General features: G+C 39.0%; 1 pseudogene; it reads left to right on the top strand.

Moving 5' to 3' along the window:
• Window positions 1-3,141: 3,141 nt before the first annotated feature.
• LOC128580699 (pirin-like) lies at window positions 3,142-6,746 on the top strand (annotated as a pseudogene).
• The last annotated feature ends 9,488 nt before the right edge of the window (window positions 6,747-16,234 follow it).

The following is a 16,234-nucleotide window of genomic DNA, read 5'->3' as shown; positions in this document are numbered from 1 at the left end:
TAGTTTTGAGCTAGTTTTGTTTTTGTTCCAATCAATTTTAAATTACTATGAAGTTGTCACACTCCCTAAACTATTTCTTTCTTGTTCTCTGGCAGGTAAACATTTTCTTTCCTGAAGAATTTTGTGGTCAAGAGAATAAAACAGCTCTTGTTTGACATTCTCAGAATAAAGAGCAGTTTCTCTTCTTTCTCTACCATACATTGCCTAGCAGCCTTTAGCTGGCACTCAATAGATATTTATTTATTCAAAAGAAAACAAAATGTAATGAATATTACCTTTGATATCACGTTCATTTGTTGCCCAGTTTTTGATGGTTCTTTTTATATTATCCTGGAATGAAGGTCAGAGACACAATAAAGCTTCACAGATCTTTTTTTCTTTTTTAATTAATAGACTTTAATTTTTTGAGTAGTTTTTGGGTTATAGAAGGATGGGCAGGAAGTACAGAGGGCACCCGTATGTGGGTCACTACTAAAGTTTTGAAAAAAACTGTATTCCAGTCCATTATTTCACTTCCAAGAAACATAGTCAACAGAGTCCTTTCTGATTCACCCGAATTTCCTTGGCCTTCAGGTGTCACTGGGAGGGCTTCATTTGTTTCTGCTTGCACACATTTTACATTTCTTGAGTTTTGTGTATCTCAAAATTTTCATAATGACCCATGTAACCTCTGACCCCACCCTAGTATCCCTATTATTAACATTTTACATTAGTGTGGTACATATGTTACATAACAGCTAATACACTGATGATTCAAAAGATACCTTATTATTAACTAAACCCTATAGTTGACATTAAGGTCCCATCCTGGTGTTGTACATTCCATGGGTTTTGACAAATATATAATACATCCACTATGATGGTATTATACAGAATAGTTTCACTGCCCTAGGAATCCCCTGTGCTCCATCTGTTTATCCCACTCTCCTCTGAGTTCCTAAAAACCATTGATCTTTTACTATCTCTGTAGTTTTGCCTTTTCCAGAATGTCATACTTAGAATCATACATACCCTTTTAAAAAAGGTTTCTTTCACTTAGCAACAGTCTATTGTTTCCTCTATGTACGTTTTATGATTACAAACTTTTACAACTTCATCAATAATATGTATTAAACACCTGCTAGGTGCTGACTAGACAAGGCAAACAAGATTGCTGTTCTTGACCTAAGCTTCAAAATTGTCCCATATCCACCAACAATGGATTTCCCCAGGCAATGAGCACTCTACCTGTTGTGTTAAAGGTCTGCTTCCTTCCCTGAGAAAGTCATCTGCTTACATCATCGGCAATGAGGAGGCCAATAGTACCCACATCTGACTTATTAATTTTAAGACTAACCCACTAACCAGTTTAATCTCCTTAGTGTAACAGGAATGAGCTCTCCTGGTGTTTCAAGGCAGAACCTGTTTTATTCTTTTTTTTTTTTTTTGTAGAGACAGAGTCTCACTTTATGGCCCTCGGTAGAGTGCCGTGGCCTCACACAGCTCACAGCAACCTCCAACTCTTGGGCTTAAGCGATTCTCTTGCCTCAAGAATCTGTTTTATTCTTGACTATGATACTTGAAGCAAGAGAAGACAACTGCCCCCAAAAGGTGGTCTACCTGTTTCATTGTTTTGTTTCTGTTTTTCATCCCAGAGCATATTTAATCTTCCTTCCTAGCAAATAACTAATATATGTCAATTCATTTCTACCTTTAGTCACCAATAAAATCTAAAATTGTAGTTAAACTTTCAAAAAACAATTTATGAGTCATCAATGACATTGAGGTTTAAAAAAAAAAACTCCTCCAAGGCTTCGGAAATACATAGTATACATACTAGATTTCATTGGATTAACAAACCAAAGAATCTAGTCCCAGTCTCTAATCAGTTTTATTTCATTTAAAAACATTTCATGCTTTTTTTCTTGTTCATTATTGATAGAACTAAAGAGATAGCTCTCCATAAGAGTTAATGGCAAGTTTAAATTTTCAGTGAATATGAGGCATAATTCACCCCAATTTAAGGAGCAAGAATTTATTATTTTACACAGGGTGTACTCTGTATAAAACTCTGCTTGTATAGTTTGCTGCAACCTCAAACTCCTGGGCTTATGCAATCCTCTTTTCTCAGCCTCCCAAGTATCTGGGATTATAGATGCACCACCGTGTCCAGCTAATTTTTGTAGAGATAGAAAAATATTCTATTCTATTGTCCAGGCTGGTCTTGAACTCCTTGCCTGAAGCAATTCTCCTACACTGGCCTCCCAAAGTGCTAGGATTATAGGCATGGGCCATGACACCCAGTTTGTATTTACCTTTTGATAAGAGTAGGTAATGTTAAAAAATAGAAAGTATTACCAAAAAAATTGTACATATATAATTAGAAACAATACTTCTAAGAACATGGAAATGTACAGCAGACTAGAAAGTCATTTTGGGGTGTTTGCCTCCCTTTAAACATCAAGGTTTTCTGTACTATCCACATTATTACATATACTAACCAGTTTTGCTAGATAAGAAAATTGACTACATATGGTGATATCATGATGGCTAAAGAAATGATTAAATAATTACATCTCTGAGTAATACATGAACACGATTGCAATACCGAGATACCCTACTTGTCATTGAATCCTTTCCTAGATTTTATTTTAATGGCTTAGGTCTACAAAAGAGGATTATCAGAATGGATAGTAAACACAAAGAATGTGAACACCCACAAACAGATAATTCTTTTCATCATTGCTACAAGCAAAAAAATCTACAACTGAAAGATAAGAAAATCTGGAAAGGAGCTATATGTAATATATTAAATTTCACATCAAGAATGTGTATCTGTTTATGTCAAAAAATTTCTATACCAAGGATAAAAAGAGGTTATGATAATTTGAATTATTCAGGATGAGTATTATTAGTATATAAAGCCCATTTTAAAATGAGAAATATTTAACATAATGGCTTTTTCTACCTTTGTGATCTATCTTCACATGTAGGATGCAGCTGAAATTCTTCGTCTTAGAGATAATCCTTATTCTTTTTGAATACAGACCTGTTATATATATATATATATATGCATATATATATTCCCCCCCCCCCTTCATTGGTCTTCTATTCTTGGACATCTTTTTTAAACTAAAAAACATTTTTTTTTTTGTAGAGACAGTCTCACTTTATGGCCCTCGGCAGAGTGGCCTCACACAGCTCACAGCAACCTCCAACTCCTGGGCTTAAGCGATTCTCTTGCCTCAGCCTCCCGAGTAGCTGGGACTACAGGAACATTTTTTTTTTTTTTGAGACAGAATCTTACTTTGTAGCCCTCGGTAGAGTGCTGTGGTATCACAGCTCATAGCAACCTCAAACTCTTGGACTTAAGTGATCTCTTGCCTCAGCCTCCCAAGTAGCTGGGACTACAGGCACCTGCTACAATGCCCAGCTATTTTTAGAGATGAGGTCTTGCTTTGGCTCAGGCTGGTCTCAAACCTGTGAGCTCAGGCAATCTATCCACCTCGGCCTCCCAAGTGCTGGGATTACACGTGTGAGCTACCATACCTGACATTCCTTGGACATCTTAATCACTGTTGCTGTTTTCTTTGCTTCTTTTAATGAGGGAAGTAATGCATGTAAGCAACAGAAAATTGTCAGGTGGATGGGTGCCCATAACTTACAACGCCCTAGGATAGGTGTGGCAAGACGTATAGGATGAGTCAGTCTTGCATCCAGGTTGTGAAGGAGCCAGTGGAGCTTGGAGCCATATTGGAGCCCAAGGCCTAGTTAAACTCAGTATGACTGATCCTGTCTTTGTTGAAGATTTTTTTTTTGAGACAGTCTCACTTTTTCTCTCTTGGTAGAGTCCTGTGGCATCACAGTTCACAGCAACCTCAAAGTCCTTGGCTTAAGTGATTTTCTTGCCTCAGCCTCTCAAGTAGCTGGGACCACAGGTGCCTGCCATAATGCTTGGCTATTTTTTTTTGTAGAGACAAGGTCTTGCTTTGGCTCAGGCTGGTCTTGAACTCTTGAGCTCAGGCAATCCACCCACCTTGGCCTCCCAGAGTGCTAGGATTTCAGGCATGAATCACCACGCCCGGCCTTTGTTGAAGATTTTGGTATTTTGTTCATCAATTTTTTGCATTACCTGATTTTTAAAAACTTTTATTTAAAACACTATATTATATAACTATGGTCTTTAAGCCCTGGGTCACAGACAGGTACTGACTAGTCTGTGGCCAGTTAGGAACTGGGTCACACAGCATCATTGCCTGAGCTCTGCCTCCTGTCTCATTGTTGCCAGAATTTCTCTCTATGCTGAGTCCTTGATCTCTGAGATTCAAAGAATTAACCCACGGACCACCTGGATAAATGACAGCATAGAGTTTATTGACAGAGTAAGGAATGGAGAAGGTAAGAAGGGCAACAGAATCTCTGGCAGCAGCAAAGGTGGGGGGAACCCAGGTGGGAAGCCCCTGTGGGCCTTTTGTCTAGGGGTTCATATACTGCCTGCAAGCAGGGGAGGCTTGGGAATGTACATCAATCACACTTGGCCAGGAGCTGGCAGACAGAAAACATTCTACCCATGTTGATTAGCAAATGAATATATTAGCACAAGTGAGGCAGCAGAGTGTATGTTTTTCACTCCAGGACAGGCCAGCCAGATGAGATACAATCAGGCTGTTTTTTGTCTGGAAAGGCCTGGGCAAACAGGGCTTTCCAGACAAAATGGGAGGCCCTGTCCAGTTCTGAATGGGGGAACCCTGTGTCACCATTCACCCACCTAACACCACCAGAAAAATTGTCTTCCATGAAACTGGTCCCTGGTGCCAAAAAGGTTGGGAAACACTGTTATATAACATAAGAAAATGGAGTATTCAATATGTATTGAATATAGTACATTCTGTAAGATAACATTTTATAAAGGTGGGGGAAATAGTTAGATGAAAATATTCTAAAGCAACATCACCAAATACAATCAATGAGCTCTTACTGGATATTGATTTGAAAATGCTTGATTACTGCCATTCTTTGGTGCTTCCTTAAAATTTGCATTTCAGGTAAGTGCCTCACATGCTGCCCCCTGCCCCAGCTCTGGAAAACACCAGGGGCAGTATAAACCATGGCTTGAGGGGCCTATGTGGAGGTCCCTCAAAGGGCTCCACCAGCTGTCACTGATGTTTATTATTTCTCTGGATGCCCCAGGACTCTGACAGCAGCACCGTGGATGACTGCAGGCTGGGGTATCCTTGCTCAGAGGAGCCCGTCCATGGCTTATGGTTGTGGGTTAATTTGAGGAGCTCAGAGAAGATGGTGGAGCCTCCATAACAAGAACTGAAAAGTGAAGAAATCCCTAGACCCAGTAAAGACGGTGTGACAATTGCTGTCATTTCTGGAGAAGCCCTGGGAATAAAGTCCAAAGTTTATACTCGTACACCAACTTTATATTTGGACTTCAAACTAGACCAAGGAGCAAAACATTCCCAGCCTATTCCTAAAGGGTGGACAATTTTCATTTATACCATATATGGAGATGTGTACACTGGGCCTGATGATGCACAACAGAAAATAGAGCTACATCACACAGCAGTGCTCAGGAAAGGTGGAGAACAAGGATCCCAAGAGAAGCCACTTCATCTCAGTTGCTGGGGAGCCATTAAAAGAACCGGTTGTCCAACATGGTCCATTTGTAATGAATACCAGTGAAGAGATTTCTCAGGCCATTCTTGATTTCAGAAATGCAAAAAGTGGATTTCAAAGGGCCAAAACCTGGAAATCAAAGATTGGAAACTGGTGAAGACCACAAGAGCAGGTCTCCATGCTTCCTAGAATTTGGCCATTTGTAGCATGCAACTATTCGAGGCCTTCAGTTTCTAAAGCTGACTTGGCCGGTGCTCCTAAAGAATTACACGCTAAAGTGTTAACCTGGTTTTTGTAACAATGCATGTAAGATGTTTCCTTGAATCTGCAAATAAAATTAATCGTTGCTTCTCTAAAAAAAAAAAAAAAAATGTGGAGGGACCCACATCCAGTTAGGCTGGTTAGGGTGAGTGTAATCAGCGAAGCTTCCAGATTCAGAAGCCTTACAGAATGTGTAAGATTTCTCCCTATCAGAGATGGTTGAAGGGAAAAACCAGCCCATGTATAAAGAAGGTATCTCAAGCAGAAAGAACAACATGCACAAGGACATCAGCAGGTCAAGGTCTGCAAACAGTGGGCAGGCCAATCAATCTGGGAATGGGATATGTATAAGGTAGCAATGGGAGAAAAAGTTAAAAGAGATTTAGACCTTTTTATCAACTACCTCTATGTTTAATTCAGGAAGCAATGGGGAGCCACTGAAAATCTTTTTTTTTTGCCTTGAGTTTTAAGTTAAAATGCATTTTTTTTTTTGAGACAGAGTCTCATATGTTGCCCTCAGTAGAGTGTCATGGATTCACAGCTCACAGCAACCTCAAACTCTTGGGCTCAAGTGATTCTCTTGCCTGAGCCTCCCAAGTAGCTGGACTACAGGTGCCCACCACAATGCCTGGCTATTTTTTGGTTGTAGTTGTCATTGTTGTTTGGCAGGCCCAAGTTGGATTTGAACTCACCAGTTCCGATGTATGTGGCTGGCGCCCTAGCTGCTGAGTTACAGGCGCCGAGTCCAAAATGCATTTTTAAATGTTTTCTTATAGTCTTTCCAAGTACTTTCATAACAAGTAGTTTAGTCATGTGGTGGCACCTTGTGCTGGCAGCCTCCCAATCCTAGCACCTTGGGAGGCTGAGGTGGGTGGACTGCCTGAGCTCAGGAGTTCTAGACCAGTCTGAGCCAGACAGAGAACCCATTTCTAAAAATAGCCAGGACCTGTAGTCCCAGCTTCTCTGGAGGCTGAGGCAAGAGGATCTCTTGTGCCCAAGTGAGGTTGCTGTAAGCTATGTGGCGACAGCACTATATGGAGGGTGGCAAAGTGAGACTTTTGTTTCAAAAAAAAAAAAAGTAGTTTAAAGCTTAAAATGTATTGTTCTGAAATCTGGTGTAAAGTGATATGAGTGAAAATAGGATATCAGAAATTTAGAAGCAAGTAGGAAAAAGCCTTGATAGTTGATAATAAGCACAATTTCTATGCAGCCTGGATTTTCCAGGACAGTCTCAATTTAAGATTTTCTGCACTACTGTTTTTATTAATACATTTTGGTTCTCCAACTTTTTATAGTTTTATTGCAATGTAATTGATATACAATAAATCACACATATTTAAAAAGTACAATTTATCAATTTTGATGTATGTATAGAACTGTGCAACCCTAACTACAATGAAATAATACACATATCAGCATCCCCCCAAATTTCCTCAGAGCCTTTTGCAATTCATTTCTCCTTCTTCTTACCACTACACTCCTTGTTAGGTAACTGTTATCTGCTTTTGGTCACAATAAATTGATTTGCAGTTTTTGGCCAGGGCTGGGTTTGAACCTGCCACCTCTGGCATATGAGGCCAGCGCCCTACTCTGTTGAGCCACAGGCGTTGCCTGCCATAAATTGATTTGGATTTTACAAAATTTTATATAAATGGAATACACAATATGTACTGACTATGGTTTACTTCTACAAGACAATTTTTTAAAAGGTGGAGGAATGTTCTAGATTAAAAGACTAAGGAGAACCAAAAAAACAAATGCAATGGTTGAAACTTGATCAAATGTTGGTTTGAAAACACCAGAGAAAACACTAGGGAAAATTTAAATAGAATTAAATACTAAGTGACAATAGGGAATACTTGTTAATTTTCTTGGGTGTTAAATGGTATTATTTTTATAATAGGAGAATATCCTAACATTGTATTTTGAAGCATTTCAGAGTAAGGTGTCACAGTTTCTGTAATTTATGTTCAAAAGGTTTAAAAAAATAAAGCAATACTTTATTGCTTTAACAACTGTTGAATATACATGGTAGGAATATGTGTGTTTTGAAGTTATTTTCAGCTTCTTATTATGTTTGAATTTTTATTTATTTATTTTTTTGAGACAGAGTCTCACTTGTTGCCCTTGGTACAGTGCTGTAGTGTCACAGTTCATAGCAACCTCAAACTCTTGGGCTCGAGAGGTCCTTTTGCCTCAGCCTCCCTGAGGGTCTATAGCTGGGTCTATAGGTGCCCACCACAACGCCCGGCTATTTTTAGAGATGGGGTCTCACTCTTGCTCAGGCTGGTCTCAAACCCTTGTGCTCAGGCAATTCATCTGCCTTGACCTCCCAGAGCGCTAATCCTCTCAGGATTACAGATATGAGCCACCGTGACCAGCCTATGTTTGAATTTTTAAATACAGATTTGGAAGAAAGAAGATAGGAAATCAAAACTTGAGACTGTCCTGGAAAGTCTGAGCTATAATCAATCACCCAAATCATTTTCCTACTTGCTTCTAACTTCTCATTGGTATCTTTTCTATATATTCAATCTCATCATTTCATACCTGATAAAATAAGCATATATCTTAAACAAGAACAATAATAAATCATGACATTCATATACAAAATTTAACTTAAATTTGTTCATAGGCCTAAATGTAAACTATGAAATTAGTTAAAACTATGAAATTTCTAAAAGAAATAAGAAAATCTTAGTGACCCTGGGTTTGGCTTAAATATAACACAAAAAGTATGAATTATACAAGACATAAATTAATAAGTTGGATTTTGTAAAAATTAAAATACAAATTAAAACTACAATGAGATAATACTATGTACCTGGTAGAATAGATAGGATTAAAAAGACTGACCATACTAGGCATTGGTGAGAATATGGAGTAACTGGAATTCTCACGCACTGCTAATGGGTGAGAATGTAAAATGATATTTTGAAAAACAGTCAAACCATTTCTTACAAAGTTAAACATATACTTACCAGATGTGTATGAACACCTACCCAGCCATTCAATGCTTCTTTACCTATGAGAGATGAAGGTCAAAGTCCAAACAAAAACTTTTCCACAAATGTTTCTAGTAGCTTTATTTATAATAGCTCCAAACCAGTAACAAAAATATCCATGAACAGGTGAATAGATAAACAAATTGTGGGATACACACACAGTAGAACTCAGCAATGAAAAATAAAAAATTGTTGAGATAGGAAGAAACAAACTCAATTCAAAATAATTATGCTAAGTGAAAAAAGCCAGATAAAAATAATTTGTCTAATTGTTTTCCTTGTGATAATGTTTAATTTATATCTTTATGCTTTGGAAGTTAGGTCTAAAGGCTTGATTTATTTTTAGCAAAAATATAGTACTTATTAGGTCATGGTATGCACTGCATATAGAACCAATTGAGGAGGTAAAGAAACTGTCCACTAGGTGATAGTAAATTTGATCATATGGTTAAGGTAGTAATTGCCAGATCTCCTCTCTATGAAGCTATATTTTTTCCTTTGCAATTAGCAAGTAATCTGTATACTATACATCAGCCACAACTGAATATCTTGTTTGGTGTTAATCTTCTCCTAACAGTTCTAATGTCCACTGATAATCCTTGCCTAAATGGATTATTTCATTGGGCTCAAAAAAAAAAAAAAAAAAAAAAAAGGTCCAAAGTCTCACTATTTTGCCCTGGGTAGAGTCTTGTGGGCATCAAAGGTCATAGCAGCCTCAAGGTCTTGGGCTTACGCGATTCTCTTGCTTCTGCCTCCCAAGTAGCTGGGACTACAGGTGCCCGCCACAACACCTGGCTATTTTTTGATTGCAGTTGTCACTGTTGTTTGGCAGGCTTGGGCTGAATTTGAACCCACCAGATCTAGTGTATGTGGCTAGTGCGCTAGCCACTGAGCTGTAGGTGTTGAGCCTCGACTTTTCTTTTTTAAGCATTACTTTTTTGTATTCTATTATTTCTTCTCTGTGACTTAGTCAATAAGGACTGAAACATTTTTGGATATAACAACTTTTCCATGTTTGATTCCCTTGACAAATTCACATCCATCTTTGTTGGCTTTGCTCAATGAACCTCTCTTCCTAAACCCTAACTTCCTAACCACAAAGGCTGTTTTCAAATGATATTGCAAATAACACTGCTTATCCTTCACTCATTCATTCAAAAATTTCTATTGTGTCTATGCTGTGCTTTAGGCTCTGTTCTAGGTATGGGTGGTAAATAAATCAGATGAAGTTTCTGGCCTATATTCTAGCGGGGGTGGGCAGACAATAAGTAAGTAAATATAAATAAAATAGAATGTCAGGTAGAGGCGGCACCTGTGGCTCAAAGGAGTAGGGTACTGGCCCCATACACTGGAGGTGGTGGGTTCAAACCCAGCCCCGGCCAAAAAGAAAAAAGAATGTCAGGTAGGAAAGTCAATGTGAATGAAAAGAAAGCCGCTGAGGAGAAAAGGGTGATGATGGAGAGGGTGAGAGCTATTTTAGATAGGAAATCATGGATCTTGTAGAGCTGACAGCCGTTGCTGCCCCATACCCCCCAGCCACTCTGGCATGATCCAGTATAAGCCAGTGCTACTGGAAGCACCTGTGACTTTTGTGCCTGTAGCCCAAGGGCTTCTCTATCTGTAGGGCGGGCCCAGGCTGGGAAAACAGTCCTTAGCCAAGGATAAGTGGGAACTGAAGGACAAGCAAACACCCAGCTTCCCTGCCCCCTTGAGGGGGAAAATTTGGACGTGTATCCATGTCTCCCAGAGGTTTCTGCAGGATTGAGTACCAGCTGTTCTCAGTGGTAAGATGCTTATTGTATTGGTTCCTTCCCTTTGCTGCCTCACTTCTCTGGGACTACTCTACCAGTTCTTCTTGGTATCACACTTTATATTTCAAACATACCAATTACACTCAAATCCTTAGTTTTGGTGTAACTCAGACTAAGTCAGAAGGTCCTAGAAGTGGTCCAAGGAAGTAAACCCTCAAATAAGATTCCAGAATTGGATTACCTACCAGCCAACAAAAACCAGGTCAGCAAAGACCAGATAATAACAGACCCCCTTACTGTGGGTACGTGTGGGGCAGTGATAATCTCTGACATGCTGTAACATCACTATTACTAAGATGAATTGGGATAGAGTGTAGGCAGGAGAAAATGCACTGGCTGATAGGGTAGCTCTTGAACTGAAAGGTAAGGGGAGCAACGGTAATAATGAGAATTTGGGAGCTGGTTGGTTGTTGTTAATTACTAGAGAAGCCACGGAGGAAGGAAACAACAGGCTCAGCTTAGGTAACCATTAACTTAGAGGAGGGGTGGAAAGCCAGAGCAATTCCACGGCATCATTTAAAGAAGTCCATCTCCTGTAGACCGCAGTTAGAATGAGCTAAAGAGTAAGACCCTAAATTTGATCACAAGTCTAACAGAGCTAAAGAGAAGGTTGAATTTAGAGCCCAACAGGTTTCTTATGCTAAAGTCAAGGAGCTGAAAAGGAAAGCAAGGGGCCCTGAGATCTCTGATATGGACATTAGGGAGAATGGGCTTGAGGACCTTAAACCCCTGAAGCCTCTCAATACTTTAAGCCAGAGTATGTCAGAGCCTTTCCCCTTGCTAAGAGAAATAGGACTCCCGGTGCCTAGAGATTGTGTAAAGGCCACACCTTGCAAGGGCAGATGCCTCGCAAGATTATGCTTGCCTGTAAGATCTTTCTGTGCCTTTCTTCATTGCTTCTATATAAATTATAAGCTTTATTTTGAGTCAACCAAGTAAACACTATTACATGAAGAAAGGGATTATTCACTAAAACATAGCAAATATGTCACCTGGAAATGAATCTTGAAGGTGTTGGATCAGGGAGGGAAGAATGTAAGGCTGAATGAGGGAGAGTTTATTAACACAATAAACTCTGTGTTAATTTATCTGTATCATCCAGTGACTTAGGACTTAATATCATGGTAGAATGCCTAGAACTGTACCTACTACATTGCAGGAATGACTCCTTGAAACTTAAAAATAACAATGAGATGGAGATGCTGGAACTTCTTAGAAGAAAGATGAAGAAGGAGTCAAAAAGTTCAGAGATTAGAAGTAAGAATGAACTTACTAACAGTATTCTCTGGGAGGGTGCAGAGGACACTTCCTTTACTAAAGTGACAAGGAATGTGCTAGTATGTTTTGAGCTCAGAATTGCTTGTCCTATAGATCAAGATTTTTGGTAAACGATGCCCCAGAGTCAATGGGAATAACAGGATTCTAGAGGCCAGGTGGCACTAGACCATCAGAAGCAAGTTGGAGTCAATTATGGTCACATCTCCCAACTTGAATAAATCTTAGGAACCTAATGTTGAGAGGGGAAAATTGAGTCCTAGAAGAACACATGAATCATTTAGATTTTAAAAATATGTAAAATGAAAATGTGTGTGTATGCATATGTGTATGATAGGTGGATAAGCATAAAATTAGAATAATGGTTGCTTCAGGGAAGAAGGAAGAGAATAAGGATAGAAAGAAATACAGGAAGGGACTTCTAAGGTATCGGCAATATTCTCTTTCTCAAGCCAGGTGGTGAGTACACAGGCATTCATTTTATTGTTATTCTTTATACACAACATGACTTACCGTTTTTTGAATGGGCTTGATATGCATCAAAAATAATTTAAAGAAACAGATCCTAATCATAAATCCTCACTGCTTGTGACTGATAGTAGACAGCAGTGAAAGGAACACAAGTAGATTCAAATTTAAGTCATTTATTGGCTGTACAACCTTAGGGACGTTACTGAGGGATGTTCTTCGTATAGGTCTCTCACTAGTAAAATGGTTTTGGTGGCCAGGCATGGTGGCTCATGCCTGTAATCCGAGCACTCTGGGAGGCTAAGGTGGGTGAATTGCTTGAGCTCAGGAATTTGAGACCAGCCTGAGTAAGAGCAAGACCCCATCTCTAAAAGAAATAGCTGGGCATTGTGGTGGGTGCCTATAGTCCTAGCTACTCAGGAAGCTGAGGCAAGAGGATCCTTGAGACCAAGAGTTTGAGGCTGCTATGAGCTATGACACCACAATATTCTACCGAGGGTGACAGAGTCTCAAAAAAACAAAACAAAACAAGCAAACAAACAAAACAAAACAACTCATACTGAATGCACAAGTAGTAAATGAGCAGAATTGGTACTTGAATCTAGAAGCCAAATTTTGGTTCTTTCCACTATAGTCTGTTTCTTTTCAAATTGTGCTATATTAAGGATGATTAAATTAAATGATTATTTTTTACCATACAGGTGCTTGTAAAAGAAAACACGAGTCATCTGTCTTTCCTGTCATCTAATACAACTTCCTTAGAGGCAACCACTTTCAATTCTTTTAGGTGTTTTTCCCCTTAGTATTTGCAGCAAATAAAATAACATGCTTATATGTACATGTGTCATAATTTTCAAATCAAGACACTTATTAGTTTCCTGCTGTTAAGGATGAGTCTTTCAGGTTCTTAAAACACACATATACCCCCCACACTATACCTCTCTATTTTGATACATTTTTATCACAATATTTCATACTTTTCTTCTTCCGTATTGTCTTAGTTTACTCCAGGTTGATTTTTTTTTAACTTTTACATTGGACTGTGCTCAAATCTTTGGTGATCCTTGGCTATACATTCATATGTATTTTTTTTTCTAATAGAAGATTCTGTATATGTCCAGTCATATTTAAGAGAAAGCCTGCTTACCCTCCACTTTCACAGTCAACTAGTGACTCTCATCAGGGGTTGTTTGGCTGGTTAATTCGTTTTAACATTCTGCTTCAGGAACTTGGAGTTTAGCTTATTTTTCTCTAAGTGAGTTATATCTAGAATTTCCTAACATCTCTTTTCCACTGCCATTGCCTCTCCTTTTCTGTTTGTACTTTTTGTACCTTTCTAATTCCTTTGCTGTTATCTTAGGGGGTTTTGGGAGGAAGTGGAGACAAACGCGGGCTTTTAGCCAGGAGTCTACATTTCTAATTTTGACTTTTCTTGGAATTTTTGTTGTTAATAAGTAATGGTTAGTATCAGCTCAATGCAAATGAATAAAAATATCTCTGGGTAACTATTTTTCCAGTTGCCTCTGTTGAAGCCTCTTTTACCCTGAAAATTTCAGTGTGCATTCTTACCAATAATAAAAGCGCTGTTAATACTTGAGTGTCACTTGTGTATGACTTTTGTGTTCAGTGCAAAGTGGGGAGGGGGTTCATGGTCTCATTTTGGTGATGTTCCTGCTAAACATGACATACTGGAATGGAGGGATATTCCAGGAGGGAAGGAGCAGGATGGGAAGGGCTTCTGTATAGAGGATAGATCTTGAGCAGGGAGAGAGAGGATCCATGCGGAAGGGTGGTCTGACCTGGGATGCCAGATCCCTAGCAAGGTGAAGAGGGCATTCACCACCCTGTGGGGGTGGCCAGGGGAGCTGTCAGAACACAAGTCAGGTAAAGGGGGGGTCTACATATGGGGATAGGTTGGCATAGAAGTCAGAGCATAAGCAGGGTGAAGAGGGTGGTGGCATGGGGAGGGGCAGTGGCAGCAATGCCAAAGAACTGACCCAATAAATATATATATTAAAGATAATGGGAGCCAGGTCACTCATCCTGGGAGAAGGGTGTCATATATGTGCAAAGGGAGAAAGCAAGCATAGACCTGGAAGTGTTGGACTGGAATTAGAAGTTACTGGTGTGAACTCATGACTTGCAATGTATCTCTGTAACCTCAATATCAATGTTGCTATGTGCATATGTTTCCCTAGCCCTGTCCGCTGACATGGGGTGACAGCTGTGAGCCCAAACTGCAACCAGCAGACCTACTTGGATTGTGGCATCTCACTACCATTCACCACTTCAAGGAACTAGGGTGCCATGTTTAGCAAATAAAAATATAGCAAATATTTAGTGAATAAAATTATTATTGTGTGGGATATACCTACACCAAATATTTATTCATTATTTATCTGAAAGTCAAATTCAACTGATTATCCTGTATTTTATTTGGCAACTCTACTCCTTAGAAAAATGACTGATTCCAATAATGGAGCAAGGAAAGTACAAGATGAGCCTGGAATATTTTGTTGTGCAAGAAAGAAAGTAAATACTTGAAGACTGGAACAAAATCACAAAGAAACCAATTTAAAGGGGCTCACAGTAGCCAAATATGGGACAATTTAAGTATCAAAATAAACAGTAATAGTAACAGGTTATAACTCATTGAACTCCATGAGCACATACTGATAAAGATAGAAGATTTCAATGAAAGTGTGATGAGGAATAGGATATTAACTAGTTCTAAAGTATGTCCTCACAAAATACTTATTAATTTAAAGCCGAAAAAATAGTAACTTTGCTTTGTAGTTAATTGTGGAGAAGCCTGGCAGATACCATTTTAATTGAGTGATGAAAGTGAGTATCACCAGTAATAGGATGAACTGAAACTGAGTGCCTGAAAAGACCTAGTAAGAACACATATCACTTTGGTGATGTTCCTGCTAAAGACAACATGCCCATGCTGAAATGGAGGGACGTTTCACAGAATAACTAGCTGTAATCTTCAAAAGCTGTAATCTTCAAAATCTTTCATGACTAGCTGAGGTCATGAAAGTCAAAGAAGACTGAGGAAGTTTCAGACTAAAGAACACTAAAGCAATGTGACAATTAAATGCAACACATATTCTGAAGTGTATCCTTTGTTTTTGCTGTAAGAGATACTACTGGGACAGCCGATGAAACTTAATGGGGTCTCAGTATTAGATAGTACTAATCATCAGTGTTAATTTCCCAACTTTAATGGTGGAATTGTGCTCACATAGGAGAAAGTTCTGCATATATCCCCTAAGTATTACATAGTGATGGGGCATTAAGTTGGCAACTGAATCCTGAATGGTTCAAGATAAAAAACTTATCTGTATGGTACTTGCAAATCTGTAAGTTTCAGATTGTTTGAAATGAGTAAAAATAATGTTTATATCTGGTTTTAAAAGGAAATTAATAATCATTCTTATACTTAGGTCTAAAAAAACAGCTTAAAATACTATTAATATAATGTGCTTTGCAATGATGATGTACACTGAAAGCCAACCAGCTGGAGATGACAAATTCATTTATTAAAAGAATCCTCCTGGCTCGGCACTGGTAACTCAGTGGTTAGGGCACTGGCCACATGCACCAGGGCTGGTGGGTTCCAACTTGCTAAACAACAATGACAACAATAACAAAAAAAATAGCCGGGCATTGTGGCAGGCACCTATAGTCCCAGCTACTGGGAGGCTGAGGCAAAAGAATGGCTTAAGCCCGAGTTTGAGGTTGCTGTGAGCTGCGACGCTCTATGTCTACTGAGGACGACATAGTGAGACTCTGAGTCTCAAAAAA

The sequence above is a fragment of the Nycticebus coucang genome, chromosome 1 (genome assembly GCF_027406575.1).
Source record: "Nycticebus coucang isolate mNycCou1 chromosome 1, mNycCou1.pri, whole genome shotgun sequence".
Taxonomy (NCBI): Eukaryota; Metazoa; Chordata; class Mammalia; order Primates; family Lorisidae; genus Nycticebus; species Nycticebus coucang.
The sequence above is the reverse complement of the archived record's forward strand: the minus strand, read 5'-3'. Positions and strand labels throughout refer to the sequence as shown.